Source organism: Mobula birostris, chromosome 5, assembly GCF_030028105.1.
Source record: "Mobula birostris isolate sMobBir1 chromosome 5, sMobBir1.hap1, whole genome shotgun sequence".
NCBI lineage: Eukaryota > Metazoa > Chordata > Chondrichthyes > Myliobatiformes > Myliobatidae > Mobula > Mobula birostris.
Window position 1 is genome coordinate 7,768,321 of NC_092374.1, and position 17,228 is coordinate 7,785,548.

Consider the following 17,228-nt stretch of genomic DNA (forward strand, 5'->3'; position numbering starts at 1 on the left):
CAGTCGCCAACAGCAGGCAAAGCCGGGGATTTTGAGGCCTACCCTCCGAAAGATTCCCGACTACGCAGTAACAACAGCAGTGAACGAGCGTTTCAGAAATTTCTCCAGATGTTCCTCTGTTCTTTCACGTCCTTTCTCCACCAAATCAGTTTAAGACTTGATATGTTACCAAAGGCACTCAAATTTCTACCAATGTATCATAGAGAGCATTCTGAATAACTGCTTCTCCATCTGGTATGGAGGGACCACTGCACAGGATCAAAATAAGCTGCTGAAAGTTGTAAACTCAGCCAGCTCCATCATGGGCAAAAGGCTCCCAAGCATCCAGGACATCTTCAAGGCGCGATCCATCATTAAGGACCCCCATCACCCAGGACTGCCTTCTACCTCACTACCTCACTTCTCACTTTTTTTAATATACAATATTTCTGTTTTTTTGCACATTTTACAAAATGTTTTTCAATATATGTAATTGATTTACTTGTTTATTATTGTTTTATTTTATTTATTATTTTTTCTTTCTCTCTACTAGATTATGTATTGCATTGAACTGTTGCTGCTAAGTTACCAAATTCCACGTCACGTGCCCATGATAATAAACCTGGTTCTGATTCTGATTCTGATTTTGATTGTTACCATCAAGCAGGAGGTACAAGAGCCTGAAGACACACACTCAGCAATTCAGGAACAGCTTCCTCCCCTCCACCATCAGATTTCTCAATGGACATTGAACCCATGAACACCACCTCACTGATTTTTTATTCTCTTTTTGCACTGTTAATTTAACTTTTTAAATATACATATACTTCTTGCAGTGTTATTATTGCATTGTACTGCTGTCACATAACAACAAATTTCATGATATTTGCAAACGATATCAAACCTGATTCTGATTCGAAGACTCTTAATCTCATGTTTCTGATATTTATTTATTGCTTGCTTGTTTATTTGTTTGTTTGATTTTATTTATTCGCACAGTTAGTGTCTTTTGTACACCCAAGTTGGTGTTGTCTTTCATTGATTCTATTATGGATTTATTGAGTATGCCCACAATAAAATTAATCCGGTGGTTGTTTATGGTGAATATATGTATATTGATAATAAATTTACTTTGAACTTTGAGTTTGAGACACTGGGGATGCTGAACAGCTGTGGCAGGGTTTGCATTCTATCAATTTTACAAAGTGAAACTGAGCAGCATAGACAACGAGGCTTCGCTCCCAGGTGAGCTCAGTGCCTTCTATGCTCCCTCTGAGCATCATCACAAACTCTGACAGCCCCAGATGATATCTTGATTTCAGTCTCTGAGGCTGACGTGAAGGCAGTCTTCAGGTGGATCAATCCAGTGAAAGCATCTGATCAGCCAGGGCACCTACCTGGCCAAGTACTAAAGGTATGTGCTGATCAAATGGCTGGAGTGTTCACTGATATCCTTAACATTTCGCTTCAGCAGTTCGAGGTACCTACCCACTTCAAACAGGCTTCAATCATACCGGTGCCTAAAAAGAATGTCCTAACCTATCTTAATGACTATTGTCCAGTAGCACTTGCATCCACTGTAATGAATTACTTTGGTTGGTGATAAAACATATCAACTCTTGCCTGAGAAGCAACTTGGATCCACTCCAATTTAATTTGCTTTATCTTTAATTTTCTTGTTTTATATATACTTACTGTAATTGATCCTTTTTATTATTATGCTGCCACAAAACAACAAATTTCACAACATATGCCGATGACATTAAGCCTAATTCTGATTCTCCCCCTTGCCATCCAGCAGAAGATACAAAACTTTGAATGTATGTATCACCATGTTGAAGGACAGTTCTACCCTGCTGTTATAAGACTATTGAGCAATGCCCTGGTACAATAACATAGAAGTTTGATCTTCTTGTGATCTTGCTCCTTATTGTCTGCCTGCACTGTACTTTCTCTGTACCTTACACTTTATTCTACATTCTGTTCTTGTTTTCCCTCGTTCTACCTCAATGCACTGTGCAATAGTTTGATCTGTGTGAACAGTATGCAAGACAAGATTTTCACTCTATCTCAGTTCATGTGACTATAATAAACTAATTCCAATTCCATTTAGAATTGTTCCTCAATAAATGCCCTCTAGTTTAATCTACCTCTGACACAGGGAAATAAATTCTTGTTGACTATCCTCACAGTTTTATTTTCTTCTATCGTGTCCATTCTTATCCTCTTCGACTCCAGAGGGAACAGACTGAGCCCCTCCAGTCCCCAGAAATCTGAAACATTCCATCCCAGGCAACATCCTGCTGAGTCTCCTCTGCACTCTCTCCAACGCTGTCACATCAGTTTTATAGGGTGGTAACCAGAAATGCTCACAGTAGTCTAGCTCTGGTCTAACCAAGGTTTTATAAATTGGCACGTAACCTCCCTGGTTATGAATAAGCGAAATAGAGGCTTCATAAAAAGATTGTGGCAACTTACCTAATTTAAAAGGGTCAAAAAGGACTGAATATGAACGAGGTATAAGCAAAGAGGAAAACCTTTTAAAACTCTCCAGAAGATCCATCAGGACCCACAGCCATCCCCGAGTGCAAGGAGTGAACAACCTCAGCAATTTCCTCATAAGAAATAGGTCGATCCAACAACAAGGATCCAATTGAATGCTCTTCTTATAGACCTACTTCCTCACTTAATGTTGGTACTAAAATTTTATCTAAACTTTTGTTCATAGGATTGAAAATATTTTGCCATCTATTATCTCTGATGATCAAACTGGATTTATCAAAAATCGATACTCCCACTTTAATATTCGTCGTTTACTGAATGTTATTTATTCTTCTAAAGAGATTTTGGAATGTGTGATATCCTTAGATGCTGAGAAAGCCTTTTATTGGGTTGAATGGAATTATTTATTTAAAACCTTAGAAAAGTTTAACTTTGGGACCGATTTTATTCAATGGATTAAATTACTTTACTTAACTCCCTCTGGTCAGGTCCTTACTAACTCTCAGTATTCTACACCATTTAAACTTCATCGTGGAACTAGACAAGGTTGTCCTTTGAGCCCTTTGCTTTTTGATTTGGTCTTGGAACCTTTAGCTATTGCTTTCCGGAATCTAATGATATCACTTGTATTTTAAGGAGGGGTATTACCCACAAAGTTTTGTTTTATGCTGATGACCTTTTGCTCTACATTTCTAATGTGGAGTCTTCTTTACCTTCTCTACTTTCTTTACTCTCCCGCTTTAGTCAGTTTTCAGGATATAAACTTAACTTTCATAAGAGTGAACTTTTTCCTTTGAATAATTTGATATTAGTTACTAACCTTCTTTTTAAAATTGTAAGAAATCATTTATTTATTTGGGCGTAACAATTACTAGGAATTATAAATTCCTTTTTAAATAAATTTTTTTTACACTTCTGAATTATGTTAAGAAGGCAATATCAAATTGGTCATCTCTCTCTTTACCGTTGATTGGCTGAATCAATTCTATTAAAATGAATATTTTGCCTAAATTTTTGTAATTATTTCAGGCCATACCTGTTTTTATTCCTAAATCCTTTTTTGATTCTTTGGATTCTATTATATCTTCTTATATATGGAAAAATAAAATTTCTTGATTAAATAAAGTTCATCTTCAAAAAGCTAAAAAGAATGGAGGTTTAGCCTTACCAATTTTAGGTTTTATTACTGGGCAGTCAATATATGGAATCTTACGTTTTGGTTATATTTTATTAATCAAGAGGACTGTCCGGTCTGGGTTTCTTTAGAAGCTAATTCTGTTAATAAATTCTCTATCATTTCTCTTCTCAGATCCTCAATTCCTTTATCTTTAAGTAACTTAACTGATAATTTTGTAGTTAAACACACCTTGAGGATTTGGCTAAAATTCAGAAAATATTTTGGTTTATTGAGTCTTTCACTTTCCAGTCCCATTTTTTCTAACTATTTTTTTAAACCTCCTATGACTGATGTAGTTTTTAAAGAGTGAAATAGATTGGATATTAAATGTTTTCAGGATTTGTTTGTTGGAAATAGTCTGTCTTCATTTGAACAACTGTCAGTTAGGTATAGCTTACCGAGAACTCACTTTCGATATTTACAAATTAGAGACTTTTTGCGTTCTCAAGTACATACATTTCCTAAAAGTCCAGATAAAAATTTACTTGATATAATTTTTAATTTGAAACCCTTCCATAATGCAACTGTATCTAATATTTATGGTATGTTGTTGGGAATGAGAAATATTCCTTTAGATAAAATTAAAAATCTTTGGGAACAAGATTTACAGATTTCAATTTCTGAGGACACTTGTAATGAAATTTTTAAATTGGTTAATACCTCATCGTTATGTGCCCGTCATTCCCTTCCACAATTTAAAGTGGTTCATAGGGCCCATATGTCTAAAGATAAGCTGACTCGTTTTTATTCGGATGTATCTCCCTATTGTGATAGATGTAACAATGGAGAAGCTTCACTAATCCATATGTTTTGGACTTGTCCGAGTCTTGAAAAATATTGGAAGGAAGTATCTCAAACTTTTTTGGTGCTTTTAAAAGTAAATTTTAAACCTAATCCTTTGACTGCCTTATTTGGTATTGTTGGAAGAAATTATATTATTTTGGAGTCACATGATTTGCACATTTTGGCCTTTATTTCTCTTATAGCCAGGAGGGCATTGTTGTTTAAGTGGAAGGATGTCACTCCACCTACTCGTACTCATTGGTTACATGATGTTGTGGCTTGTTTAAATTTAGAGGAGATTCACTGTTTAATTTCCGAACCCAGACAAGATTTTTTAACATTGTGGGGACCTTTTTTGAATTATTTTCAAAATCTTTGATTTGCTATTAAGTACAGATGTTGGCTAACAATATGTTTTACTATATGTTAAGGATTTTTTTCCTTTTTCTTAACCAAACAGCTGTTTTTTTTCTGGTAGTGGGTTTAGATTTTTGTATAATAGAATTATCTCTTTTCAATATTATGTTTAAATTTAATTTATATGGATATGGGGTAATTACACTTTATCTGTGATTTCAATATATTGTGATCAATATATATTATATATCCTACTGCAGGGGTCCCCAACCTTCTTTGCACTGCGGACCGGTTTATTATTGACAATATCCTTGTGGACCGGCCGACTGGGCGGTGGGGGGAGGTAGGGTTGCCAATGGACAAGAATAGCAGTCAAATACGTCGTGTTTACCCCGAGAAAGACTACCATGACCATGAAGCCTTACGCAGGCACCACTGCGCATGCGTGTATGTGCCGATTTTTTTGTACACATCATTCTTGGCGATTCTGTTCGGGGGGGGGGATGTTAATCAGGACCGGAATATAGGTGATAAGTGGCTAATACGCTCAAATTTGTTTATAAAAGGGTTTATCTTAATATTATTATTATTTAATATTAAACACACTGCATATTTTCTTTGCATGAATATAGTGATAAGTCAATTATCAGTCAATAGCATCATAACATTTTAAGTAATGTTTGGATATTAAACACACAGCACATATTTTCCTCGTATGAACATATAAAGTCATTGCAACACATCAATATCGCTGAATCAGTGGGAGCCCTGGGCTTGTTTCCCTGCAACAACATGGTCCTATCGCGGGGAGATGGGAGACAGCGATACTCGAAGGGGGTTCCTTATGTCCAGTCTATTCCAGAATTTAGTTTTCGTTGCATTCATTGCAGAAAATCCCGCTTTGTAGAGATATGTTGGAAATGAAAGGAACTTTTTCAGTGCTTTCGTGGCTATCTCAGGATATCTAGCCTTGACTTTGATCCAGAATGCCGGCAGAAATGTTATGTCAAACGTACTTTTCAGCCCACCGTCATTTGCAAGCTCGAGGAGTTGATCTTCTTCCCGTGCTGGCATGGATGATGCGCGGGTAATGACGTCACGTGCGTAATGACCTCGCGTGTGTTCAAGTTCAACAGTGCATGACAGAGAATGAGGAAAGGTGCAGCTGACTCATATCGCCAAATCATACCATTTCCTCGCGGCCCGGTAGTACATGCTTTGGGGACTGCTGTCCTACTGTACTCTGTGTTCTTTTATGTAAGAAATTAATAAAAATATTGAAAAAGAACCTCCCTGGTTATGACTGGTTGCATCACGGCCTGGTATGGAAACACCAATGCCTTTGAATGGAAAATCCTACAAAAATAGTGGATATGGCCCAGTCCATCACGGGTAAAGCTCTCCCCACCATTGAGCACATCTACACAAAACGTTGTAGCAAGAAAGCTGCATTTATCATCAGGGGCCCCACCACCCAGGTCACCCTCTCTTCTCGCTGCTGCCACCAGGAAGAAGGTACTGAAGCCTCAGGACCCACACCACTAGATTCAGGAACCATTATTACCCCTCAACCATCAGGCTCTTGAACCAGAGGGATAACTTCACTTAAGTTCACCTGCCCCATCATTGAAATATTGAAGCAACACACATACAAGTTGCTGGTGAACACAGCAGGCCAGGCAGCATCTCTAGGAAGAGGTACAGTCGACGTTTCAGGCCGAGACCCTTCGTCAGGACTAACTGAAGGAAGAGCTAGTAAGGGATTTGAAAGTTGGAGGGGGAGGGGGAGATCCAAAATGATAGGAGAAGACAGGAGGGGGAGGGAAATATTGAACTCACTTTCAAGGACTCTTCATCTCATGTTTGAGATATTTATTGTTTATTTATTTATTATGTATGATGATGGTTATTTTGTATTCTCTTTGGTATTTGCACATTGTTGTCCTTTGAACATGGGTCGTTTGTCCGTCCCATGGGTGTGAACTTTCATCGATTCTATTGTGTTTCTTGGATTTACTGTGTATGCCCACAAAAAACAAATCTTAGGGTTGTATATGTTGACATATATGTATTTCGATAATAAATTTACTTTGATCTTGTTACAGTTAAGGAGAAAGTGCACTGCAGACAGACAATAAGGTCCAAGGCATAAGAGATATAATCCATATATTGTACTAGGGGACCATTCAATAGTCTTATAGAAGCTGTCGTTGAGCCTGGTGGGACGTGCTTTCGGGCTTTTGTATCTTCTGCCCAGTGGGAGAGGGGAGAAGAGAGAATGTCTGGGGTGGGTGGGGTGTTTGATTATGCTGGCTGCTTTAAGGAGACAGTGAGAAGTGTAGACAGGCTGGTTTCCATGATGTTATGTTATGTATCCATAATTCTGTGCAATTAAAAGTTGCTACACCAAGCTATGATGTATCAGGTGAGTTTTACAGGGCAACAGGGAGGGAGGGGCCATGGATGTATTTTTGAACAAGAACGATCATCTTTAATTTGCTGTACTGAATTTAGTTTCAAGTCTTTGCATCCATGGTTCCTCGGTTTTTCTTTGTAGGCCTCCTCTCGTTACCGGGACAACCGTCTCCAGGGGCGACCGCTGGCATCGAGCGCTTGAGCCCTATGAGCTTGAGGTCTACCGCTCTGATTGGCCGCCGTCCCCTCTCACCAGATGACGGTCTCGCTCACACCATTGCAGACCCATTCACAAAGAGAGTGGGGCTGCCCTCGCTGGTTCCCATTGGCTAATTCCTGCGCTTCCGATCGCGCCAGCCGCCACGTCTGCTGTTCCATTGGTTAATGTATCTATCAGTCACATCGATTGACAACCTTCCCATACACATCAGGTTTGGTTGTGGTATATAAAGCTAGGTGGCATTGTGCAGATGAACAGTACCAGTGCGGTGCGAGAACGCAAGGTAGCGGTCAGCGTGAGCGCAGTGGGCACACCTCAAACAGGTACAAATAAATAAAGATAAAGGTTTTGTTTTACAAATATGAAAAATTAATCATTTTCAATCTATTTTTATTGGTTATTTTGTATGCTTTGGCTCCCTAAATGAATAAGTAAGTTATTTCGGATCTTGCGTACCCGTAACCGAGCTTTATTTTAATACGTACATGTTTATAATTCGATCTGAATTTAGATCTGTTTTATGATTTTGTTGCAGGAGAAATTATAAGTGGTGCAATCATTTCAGCGCTGCTGAGATCTAGGCTAGCATCACTTTATGGACATACGATCAATTTTTGTATATAAGCTGTCAGTATTTATGTATATTGTGTTGTAATGTTATAGTTTTTTTATCTTATTGTGTTTTTTTTTTGCACTACATCGGATCCAGAGTAACAATTACTTCGCTCTCCTTTACCCTGGTGCACTGGAAATGACATTTTACAATCTTGAATCAAATTGACTGATTCACATTTACGTTCATTCAAACTGCGGGAAACGTTGCATTTAAAAATACCCATACGAATAAATATCTCTGAGTGATGAGAAGCGGCTGATATTTCTCACAGGTCTGTCTGTACAGTGTTAAAGATGAAGGAATTATTGTTTTAGTGATTTATGTTGTGGCTGGGTTCTCCAAGGGCTGAGGATTTTCATATTCTTGCTCTTTTCCTCCCCAAAAGCGTTGAGTCAGTCGTCAATCCCACTCCACTCTCACAAGTTCAAGATTATTGTACATATATACAAGGTTCATTGTTTCATTTGGTTGTATATACGTACTGTACATGATCTTTGTCTCTGGAGAGACACAACAGAGGACAGTAAAAACTGCCCAGAGGATCACTGGGGTCTGCTGGGACTGTTCCTGTGTGCAATCTCTTCTGCTGGGACTGTTCCTGTGTGCAATCTCTTCTGCTGGAATTGTTCCTGCGTGTAATCCCTTCTGCTGGGACTGTTCCTGCATGTAATCCCTTCTGCTGGGACTGTTCCTGTGTGCAATCCCTTCTCCTGCTGGGACTGTTCCTGTGTGCAATCCCTTCTCCTGGGACTGTTCCTGTGTGCAATCTCTTCTGCTGGGACTGTTCCTGTGTGCAATCTCTTCTGCTGGGACTGTTCCTGTGTGCATTCTCTCCTGCTGGGACTGTTCCTAGGTGTAATCCCTTCTATTGGGACTGTTCCTGTGTGCATTCTCTTCTGCTGGGACTGTTCCTGTGCGAAATCCCTTCTGGGACTGTTCCTGTGCGTAATCCCTTCTGCTGGGACTGTTCCTGTGCGTAATCCCTTCTGCTGGGACTGTTCCTGTGCAAAATCCCTTCTGCTGGGACTGTTCCTGTGCGTAATCCCTTCTGGGACTGTTCCTGTGTGCAATCCCTTCTGCTGGGACTGTTCCTGTGTGAAATCTCTTCTGCTGGGATTGTTCCTGTGTGAAATCCCTTCTGCTGGGATTGCTCCTGTGTGAAATCCCTTCTGCTGGGACTGTTCCTGTGTGAAATCCCTTCTCTTGCTGGGACTGTTCCTGTGCATAATCTCTTCTGCTGGGACTGATTTTATTGGTACTCCCTCCTTCTGTTGGATCTGCTCTTGCTGATGATGTTTTAGACCATAAGACCATAAGGCATGGGGATCAGAGTAAGGCCGATTGACTTGTCAAGTCTGCTCTGCCATTTCATCATGACTGATCCATTTTTCCTCTCAGCCCCAATCTCCTGATTTCTCTCTGCATCCCTTCATGCCCTGATCAACCAAGAACCTATCAACCTCTGCCTTAAATACACCCATTGACTTGGCTTCCACAGTTGCCTGTTGCAATGAATTCCGCAGATTCACCACCCTTCTGGCTAAAGAAATTTGGGGTCATCTACTTCCCCTCTATCATCAGATTTAAGTATGGACAATGAGCCCATGAACATTACTTCACTATTTTATCTCTTTTTGTACTAATCTAATTTATAAATTACAATATCCATATTGTAATTTATAGTTTTGTTATAATTTATTGCGATGTTTATTTATGACATGTCAGTAATATTAATCCTGATTCTGATTACCACCTCCCTCTGGGGCTTTTCTTGCTAATATTCTCCCATCCTGTTGGGATTGTTTCTGTTGGAATTCCCTCCTGGTTCTGTTTCTGTTGATATCCCCTCCTCCTGCTGGGACTTTCTGTTGATATTCCTTCCTCCTGTTGGCACTAATTCTGTTGGAATTCCCTCCTCCTGCTGGGACGGTTTCTGTTGGTATTCTCTCCTGCTGGGACAGTTTCTGTTGGTATTCCCTCCTGCTGGGACTTTGTTGGTATTCCCTTATGCTAGGATTGATGCTGCCGCTCCCCGACCTTCCTGCAAGAGGCGGTAGAACGCGCATGCCCAGTCTATACCCCGCATTCAGGGCACATGCGCAATCTGCTCCCGCCTCTCCAAGATGGCGGCGGCCACGGCGGTCGGCTTGGGGTCGCAGGCGGCGGGATCCGAATGAAGCGCCGGTTCGGCTGTTAAGAGCCCGGGTTCGGAGCTCGGTCGGTGGTTGCTGTCGGACAAGACGACTTGTAGGCCGGCGCTGAGTTTCGGGCTCAGGTGAGCGGCGATCGGGGATGCGGGAGAGAACAGTTTCTTGGCGCCGCCAACTCTTTCCTCTCCCGCCTTGTGGGTGGGTGGGTGGGTGGGTGGGTGGCGGGGCGGTGGGCGGTGGGCGGAATCGGGCACAGCATGATCCAATCGGCGAGGGGGAACGGGAGGAGGCCCTTCGGCCTGACGTATCCCTGTCAGTCACGGGAGGCCGCTCCCTGACGGATTGTCCCTGCCTGCCAGGGCCCGGCTGTTGGACGGGTGGCGGGGGTTGTCAAGAGCAGTCACCGCATAGCGGAAGGGGAACAGAATGCGAGGTTTTGCCGCGGCTACTTAGCTTCTCCAGTCTATTCTAGCATTCCCTGTAAATATCTTTTATGTGTGCAATGAAGGGATACAGACCGAGTCAGCATTTTTTGCATGTCTTAAGGTGGTGGTAACACCCACGATGTCATTAGGGAGGGAGTTCTCGGATTTTGACCCAGTGACGGTGAAGGAACAGGGGTAGATTTCCAAGCCAGGACAGTCTGTGACCTGGAGGGAATTTCCAATGGGTGGTGCTCCCTGTCTTTTGCTGCCCTTGTCCTTCCAGGTGGTAGAGGTGAGGGGTTGGGAAGGTGCTGTCTGAACAATCTCTGTGAGTTTCTAGAACGTCTAGAACGGACAATCTGCTGCTACTGTGTGTCGTGGTGGAGTGAAGAAACAGTTGTAGATGTGGAGCTGACCAAGTAGGCTCCTTGGTCCACTTGGTCAGCTCCTGTGTACTGTGCGATGCCGAGCTTCTTGATGATCAGAATTAGATCTGTCTCTCTGACACCATAGGAGGTTGTTGCATTGCTGTATCAGTACAGTGCAATAGCTCTAATGACCATAAATTATTAAAATGAATAAAGCAAAGTGTATTGTAATGTTAACAACAGGAATTCTGCAGATGCTGGAAATTCAAGCAACACACATAAAAGTTGCTGGTGAACGCAGCAGGCGTCTTGGCCTGAAACGTCGACTGTACCTCTTCCTAGAGATGCTGCCTGGCCTGCTGCGTTCACCAGCAACTGTTATGTATTGTAATGTTCATGGACCATGCATGAATCTGATTATGGAACAGAAGCAATAACTTCTGAATTGTGTGTGGGTCGTTAGACTGTGTACCTGACCCTCTCTGAATCATGTGTGGGTCGTTAGACCCTGTACCTGACCACCTCTGAATCATCGTGTGTGGAGCTTTAGACCCCTGTGACTGACCCTCTCTGAATCATGTGTGGGTGTTCAGACCCTGTACCTGACCCTCTCTGAATCGTGCGTAAGACTTTAGACCCCTGTGACTGACCCTCTCTGAATCGTGTGCGGGTGTTTAGACCCTGTACCTGATCCCCTCTGAATCGTGTGTGGGTGTTTAGACCCTGTACCCGACCCTCTGAATAACGTGTGAGTGTTTTGACCCCCGTACCTGACCCTCTCTGAATAATGTGTGAGTGTTCAGACCCTGTACCTGATCCTCTCTGAATCGTGTGTGAGTGTTCAGACCCTGTACCCGACCCTCTCTGAATAATGTGTGAGTGTTCAGACCCTGTACCTGACCCTCTCTGAATAATGTGTGAGTGTTCAGACCCTGTACCTGACCCTCTCTGAATAATGTGTGAGTGTTCAGACCCTGTACCTGACCCTCTCTGGGTCGTGTGTGGGTGTTCAGACCCTGTACCTGACCCTCTCTGGGTCGTGTGTGAGTGTTCAGACCCTGTACCTGACCCTCTCTGGGTCGTGTGTGGGTGTTCAGACCCTGTACCTGACCCTCTCTGGGTCGTGTGTGAGTGTTCAGACCCTGTACCTGACCCTCTCTGGGTCGTGTGTGGGTGTTCAGACCCTGTACCTGATCCTCTCTGAATCGTGTGTGAGTGTTCAGACCCTGTACCTGACCCTCTCTGAATCGTGTGTGAGTGTTCAGACCCTGTACCTGACCCTCTCTGGGTCGTGTGTGGGTGTTCAGACCCTGTACCTGACCCTCTCTGAATCGTGTGTGAGTGTTCAGACCCTGTACCTGACCCTCTCTGAATCGTGTGTGAGTGTTCAGACCCTGTACCTGACCCTCTCTGAATCGTGTTTGTGGGACTTTTGCTCTGTACCCGACCTTCTGAATCGTTGTGTGTGGGACTTTAGGCTGCACTCTGAATGTTGTTACAAGAAATGAAGCTGCACTCATTGACGTGAAATCATATGGACGTATATCTCTGGTGACAAAGGAGGAAATCTGCAGAGGCTGGAAATCTGAGTGCAGACACACAAAATGCTGCAGGAGCTCAGCAGGCCAGGCAGCCTCTAGGAAAAGAGTACAGTTGATGTTTCGGGCAGAAACCCTTCAGCAGCACACACTTAGGGTGACATATGTACTTTGATAATAAAATTGCTGCGAGTTCTGTTTTCCTGCCCTACAACAATATCCTTCCATTCCCTTAAAGTCCAAAAATCTATCCATCTGTGTTTAGTGAATTCTGTGACTGAGCCTCTACGTTGTTCCACGACACGATAGAATAGAATTAATGTATGCCTAATTATGGAACAAATTTAGTTATGTCAACGACCTGGTGTTTCTGTGCTGTGCAACATTTTTCATGTTCGAAGTACATTTATTATCAAAGTACATATGTCATCGTGTAGAATCCTGAGATTCATTTTCTTGAGGGCATTCACAGTAAATACAAATAAACACAATAGAATCAATGAAAAACTGCACAAAGCAGATAGACAACCAATGTGCAAGTACAAAAAGAAAAACAACAATAATAAGCAATAAATAATGAGAACATGAGACGAACAGTCTTTGAAAGTGAGACCATAGATTGTGGGAACAATTCAGTGGTGGGTGAGTGAAGTTATCTCCTCTGGTTCAGGAGCCTGATGGTTGAGGGGTAATAACTGCTCCTGAACCTGGTGGTGTGGGTCCTGAGGCTCCTGTACCTCCTGCCTGATGGTTGAGGTGTAATAACTGTTCCTGAACCTGGTGGTGTGGGTCCTGAGGCTCCTGTACCTCCTGCCTGATGGTTGAGGGGTAATAACTGCTCCTGAACCTGCTGCTGTGGGTGTTGAGGCTGTTGATGATGGATGTTGCTTCCTTGCGACAATTCTCCACAGAGACATGCTTAATGGTGGTGAGCCTTTGGATGTTGTCAATTCTTATCTGGTTCCAGCCACTCAGGTAGGGTGATCATCCTGCTGCCTTTCCCTCTTTTGAGTCCACTAAGAGCTCTGGTGAGGTCACCTCTTGTTCTTTAACTCTATTCACTGCAGGTTAAAGATGTATTTTTAAAAAAGATCAGCTTTATTTCTCACATGTATATTGCAGACATCTCACCCTGCAAAAACTCATTTCAGGGCGGTAGCACCATCAATTTGCGGGAGACTCCCGGAACTTCCGGGAGAGGTGGGATGTCTGCAATAGAGTAGCTCCTTAGCAGCTGGCCAGCTAGTTTAAATAACGTTAGCTATGCTAATAAACAAATGACACCTGGTAAACTCACCTCAACACATCTTTTACAGTCTTAACCCACCATGGGCAATAGAAAAGTCACTATTGCAGACAGTGCAGCGAGCAACGTTGTCATTATTTTTGACCCTTATTAGGCAGGGGTACACTTTAGTGTAGTCTGGGGTGACATACATTTTATATTTTCTTTTTTTGGAACACCCTCCCATGGCGCGCACGCTCTCTTGTGCGCTCGCGCTCTGTCTCTCTCTCTCTCTCTCTCTCTCTCTCTCGCTCGCTCCCTCTGTCTCTTGCTTGCTCCCTCATGCTCTCTCTCTCTCTCGCTCCCTCGCGCGCTCTCTCTCTCACTCGCTCCCTCGCGCGCTCTCGCTCGCTCCCTCACGCGCACGCTCTCTCACTCGCTCCCTCGCGTGCTCTCTCTCGCTCGCTCCCTCGCGCGCTCTCTCTCTCGTTTGCTCCCTTGTGCTCTCTCTCTCGCTCCCTCGTGCACACTCTCTCTCTCTTGTTCGCTCCCTTGTGCTCTCTCTCGCTCGCTCCCTCGCGCGCACTCGCTCTCTTGTTCGCTCCCTCGTGCTCTCTCTCTCTCGCTCCCTCGTGCTCTCTCTCTCTCGTGCACGTTCTCTCTCGCTCTCTCGTGCGCTCTCTCACTCCCTCGCGCGCTCTCTCGCTCGCTCTCTCTCTCGCTCCCTGGCGCTCCCTCTCTCTCTCGCTCCCTGGCGCTCCCTCTCTCTCTCGCTCCCTGGCGCTCCCTCTCTCTCTCGCTCCCTTGCGTACGCTCTCTCTCTCTCGCTCCCTGGCGCGCGCTCTCTCTCTCGCTCCCTCACTCTCTCTCTCTTGGCTCCTGCGTGCGCGCGAGCTCTCTCTCGCTCCCCCTCTCTGTCGCTCACTCGCTCTCAAAAAAATTTATTGCTGGGACATTGTATATAATTTGCGGGCATCAGGGAGCCACTATTAATATGTGGGAGACTCCCGGAGCTTCCGGGAGAGGTGGGATGTCTGATATTGAAACATACATTGAAATGCAGCGTTTGAGTTAACAACCAAAGTCAGAGCTGTGCTGGGGGCACATGCTTCCAGTTCCAACGTAGCATGCCCAGAACTTACCCTAACCTGCACACCTTTGAAATGTGGGAGGAAACCCGAGCACCTGGAGGAAACCCACACAGTCACAGGGAGCATGTACAACCTCCGTACAGACAGTGGTGGCAATTGAACAACGATCTCAAAGACTACTTGATCTCTTGTTGTGTGAAAGACCTGCAATTACTGGCAGTCTGTACATGCTCTAAACCAAGTAAATCTCTTTTTAAGGTTAGGAGTCTAAATTTAGTGCAGTATTCCAGCTGTGGTCCTTCTACGAATGAGATGATATCCTTCAAATTTCATCCTGGACCCTTTCTCTGCTCCCTCCTGAGAAAGTACAGGAGGTTGGTGTCACATTTCTGAAGGATCTACGTTTGACAATCTGGAAGAGCAGCATTGCAACACCGCCAGCACTGGGGCAGGATTGGCGTAGCCTGGATTTCTGTTCTCCGTTCTCCTGAGGAAAGTTTAAATCTGAAGTCCTTCTTACCCTGAAGAAGTATAATTCTTCTCTTCAACAGGAGTTCAGTGAGACCCTCTGTGATCTCTGCTGTCCTTCCCCTCCCCACATCTGTATTTTAGCTTCTTCACCACCACCACCCCACCCACCGGCAACTTTATTGTCCTGGCAAAGGGTCTTGGCCCTAAACGATAGTTCATTAATTTCCATAGATGCTGCCTGGCCTGCTGAACTCCCCCAGCATTTTGTGTGTGGGCTGTCACACTGCTGGATACCTTTTCTGCTGATGTATGAAAAGCACAAGAGGCTCAGCCCAGTTTGTGGTCAGCTTGTGTTCCACGTAACCCTGCTGCAATGTACAGAGAGCTTCTGGCAATTACGTTTCAGTTTGGCAGCTTCTTTTATTGAATGTTCCAGACTGAGAAGGATTATCTTTTATTTGTCACATGCACGTCGAAACGTGTCATTTGTGTCCGTCACCACCTCAGTCTAAGTATGAGCTGGGGGCAGCCTGCAAGTGTTGCCACCCTTCTGGCGTCAATGTCACGTAACCGTAACTCCCCCTAACCCATACGTCAATGTCATGTAACCGTAACTCTCCCCAACCCATACGCCTTTCAACTGGCCCTGGAAAGCATTATGATCATTTTTAGATTACCGTGCTGGTTTCCAGTAGGAAAATTCAAACTAATTTTTCCTCTAAATTTTAATGCCAATAATTTCCATTTTGCCCAATCAGCAGTGACAGGACAACCAGTGAATTTATTTCACTGTTTGATTCTTCGACTTTCATGTGTTTTGTTTTTATCATGACCAGTCATGCTCGATGTTATCTCCCTGCTGGTGCTTTGGTCTTTTAGGCTGTATTTGTTCTGCAGTTGTTCTGAGTGTTGTGTCATTTACTGGTATATAAGACCATAAGACAAAGGAGAAGAAGTCGGCCATTCGGCCCATCGAGTCTGCTCCACCATTTTATCATGAACTGATCAATTCTCCCATTTAGTCCCACTCCCCCGCCTTCTCACCATAACCGTTGATGCCTTGGCTACTCAGATACCTATCAATCTCTGCCTTAAATACACCCAATGACTTGGCCTCCACTGCCGCCCATGGCAACAAATTCCATAGATTCACCACCCTCTGGCTAGAAAAATTTCTTCGCATCTCTGTTCTGAATGGGTGCCCTTCAATCCTTAAGTCATGCCTTCTCGTACTAGACTCCCCCATCATGGGAAACAACTTTGCCACATCTACTCTGTCCATGCCTTTCAATGTTCGAAATGTTACTATGAGGTCCTCCCTCATTCTTCTAAACTCCAAGGAATACAGTCCAAGAGCGGACAAACGTTCCTCATATGTTAACCCTCTCATTCCCAAAATCATTCTAGTGAATTTTCTCTGTACCCTCTCCAACATCAGCACATCCTTTCTTAAATAAGGAGACCAAAACTGCCCACAGTGCTCCAAGTGAGGTCTTACCAGCGCCTTATAGAGCCTCAACATCACATCCCTGCTCCTATACTCTATTCCTCTAGAAATGAATGCCAACATTGCATTTGCCTTCTTCACCACCGACTCAGCCTGGAGGTTAACCTTAAGGGTATCCTGCACGAAGACTCCCAAGTCCTGTTGCATCTCAGAACTTTGAATTCTCTCCCCATTTAAATAGTAGTCTGCCCGTTTATTTCTTCTGCCAAAGTGCATAACCATACACTTTCCAACATTGTACTTCATTTGCCACTTCTTTGCCCGTTCTTCCAATCTAACCAAGTCTCTCTGCAGACTCTCCGTTTCCTCAGCACTACCGGCCCCTCCACTTATCTTTGTATCGTCAGCAAACTTCGCCACAAAGCCATCTATTCCATAATCCAAATCGTTGATGTACAACGTAA

General features: G+C 43.6%; 1 protein-coding gene across 3 annotated transcripts in view; it reads left to right on the forward strand.

Annotated features, from left to right (window-relative positions):
* hmgcs1 (3-hydroxy-3-methylglutaryl-CoA synthase 1 (soluble)) overlaps nucleotides 1-17,228 on the forward strand; it is a 69,775-nt gene that overhangs the window by 18,077 nt on the left and 34,470 nt on the right. Inside the window, exon 1 of one of the 3 annotated variants that reach the window (XM_072257547.1) lies at nucleotides 7,679-7,756. The exons of 1 other annotated variant lie outside the window; for it this stretch is intronic. The gene's annotated coding sequence lies outside the window, so the exon portion shown is untranslated. Of the gene's footprint in view, nucleotides 1-7,678; nucleotides 7,757-10,150; nucleotides 10,325-17,228 lie in introns of those variants that run through there. One more of the 3 variants, XM_072257546.1, reaches the window with a different exon arrangement.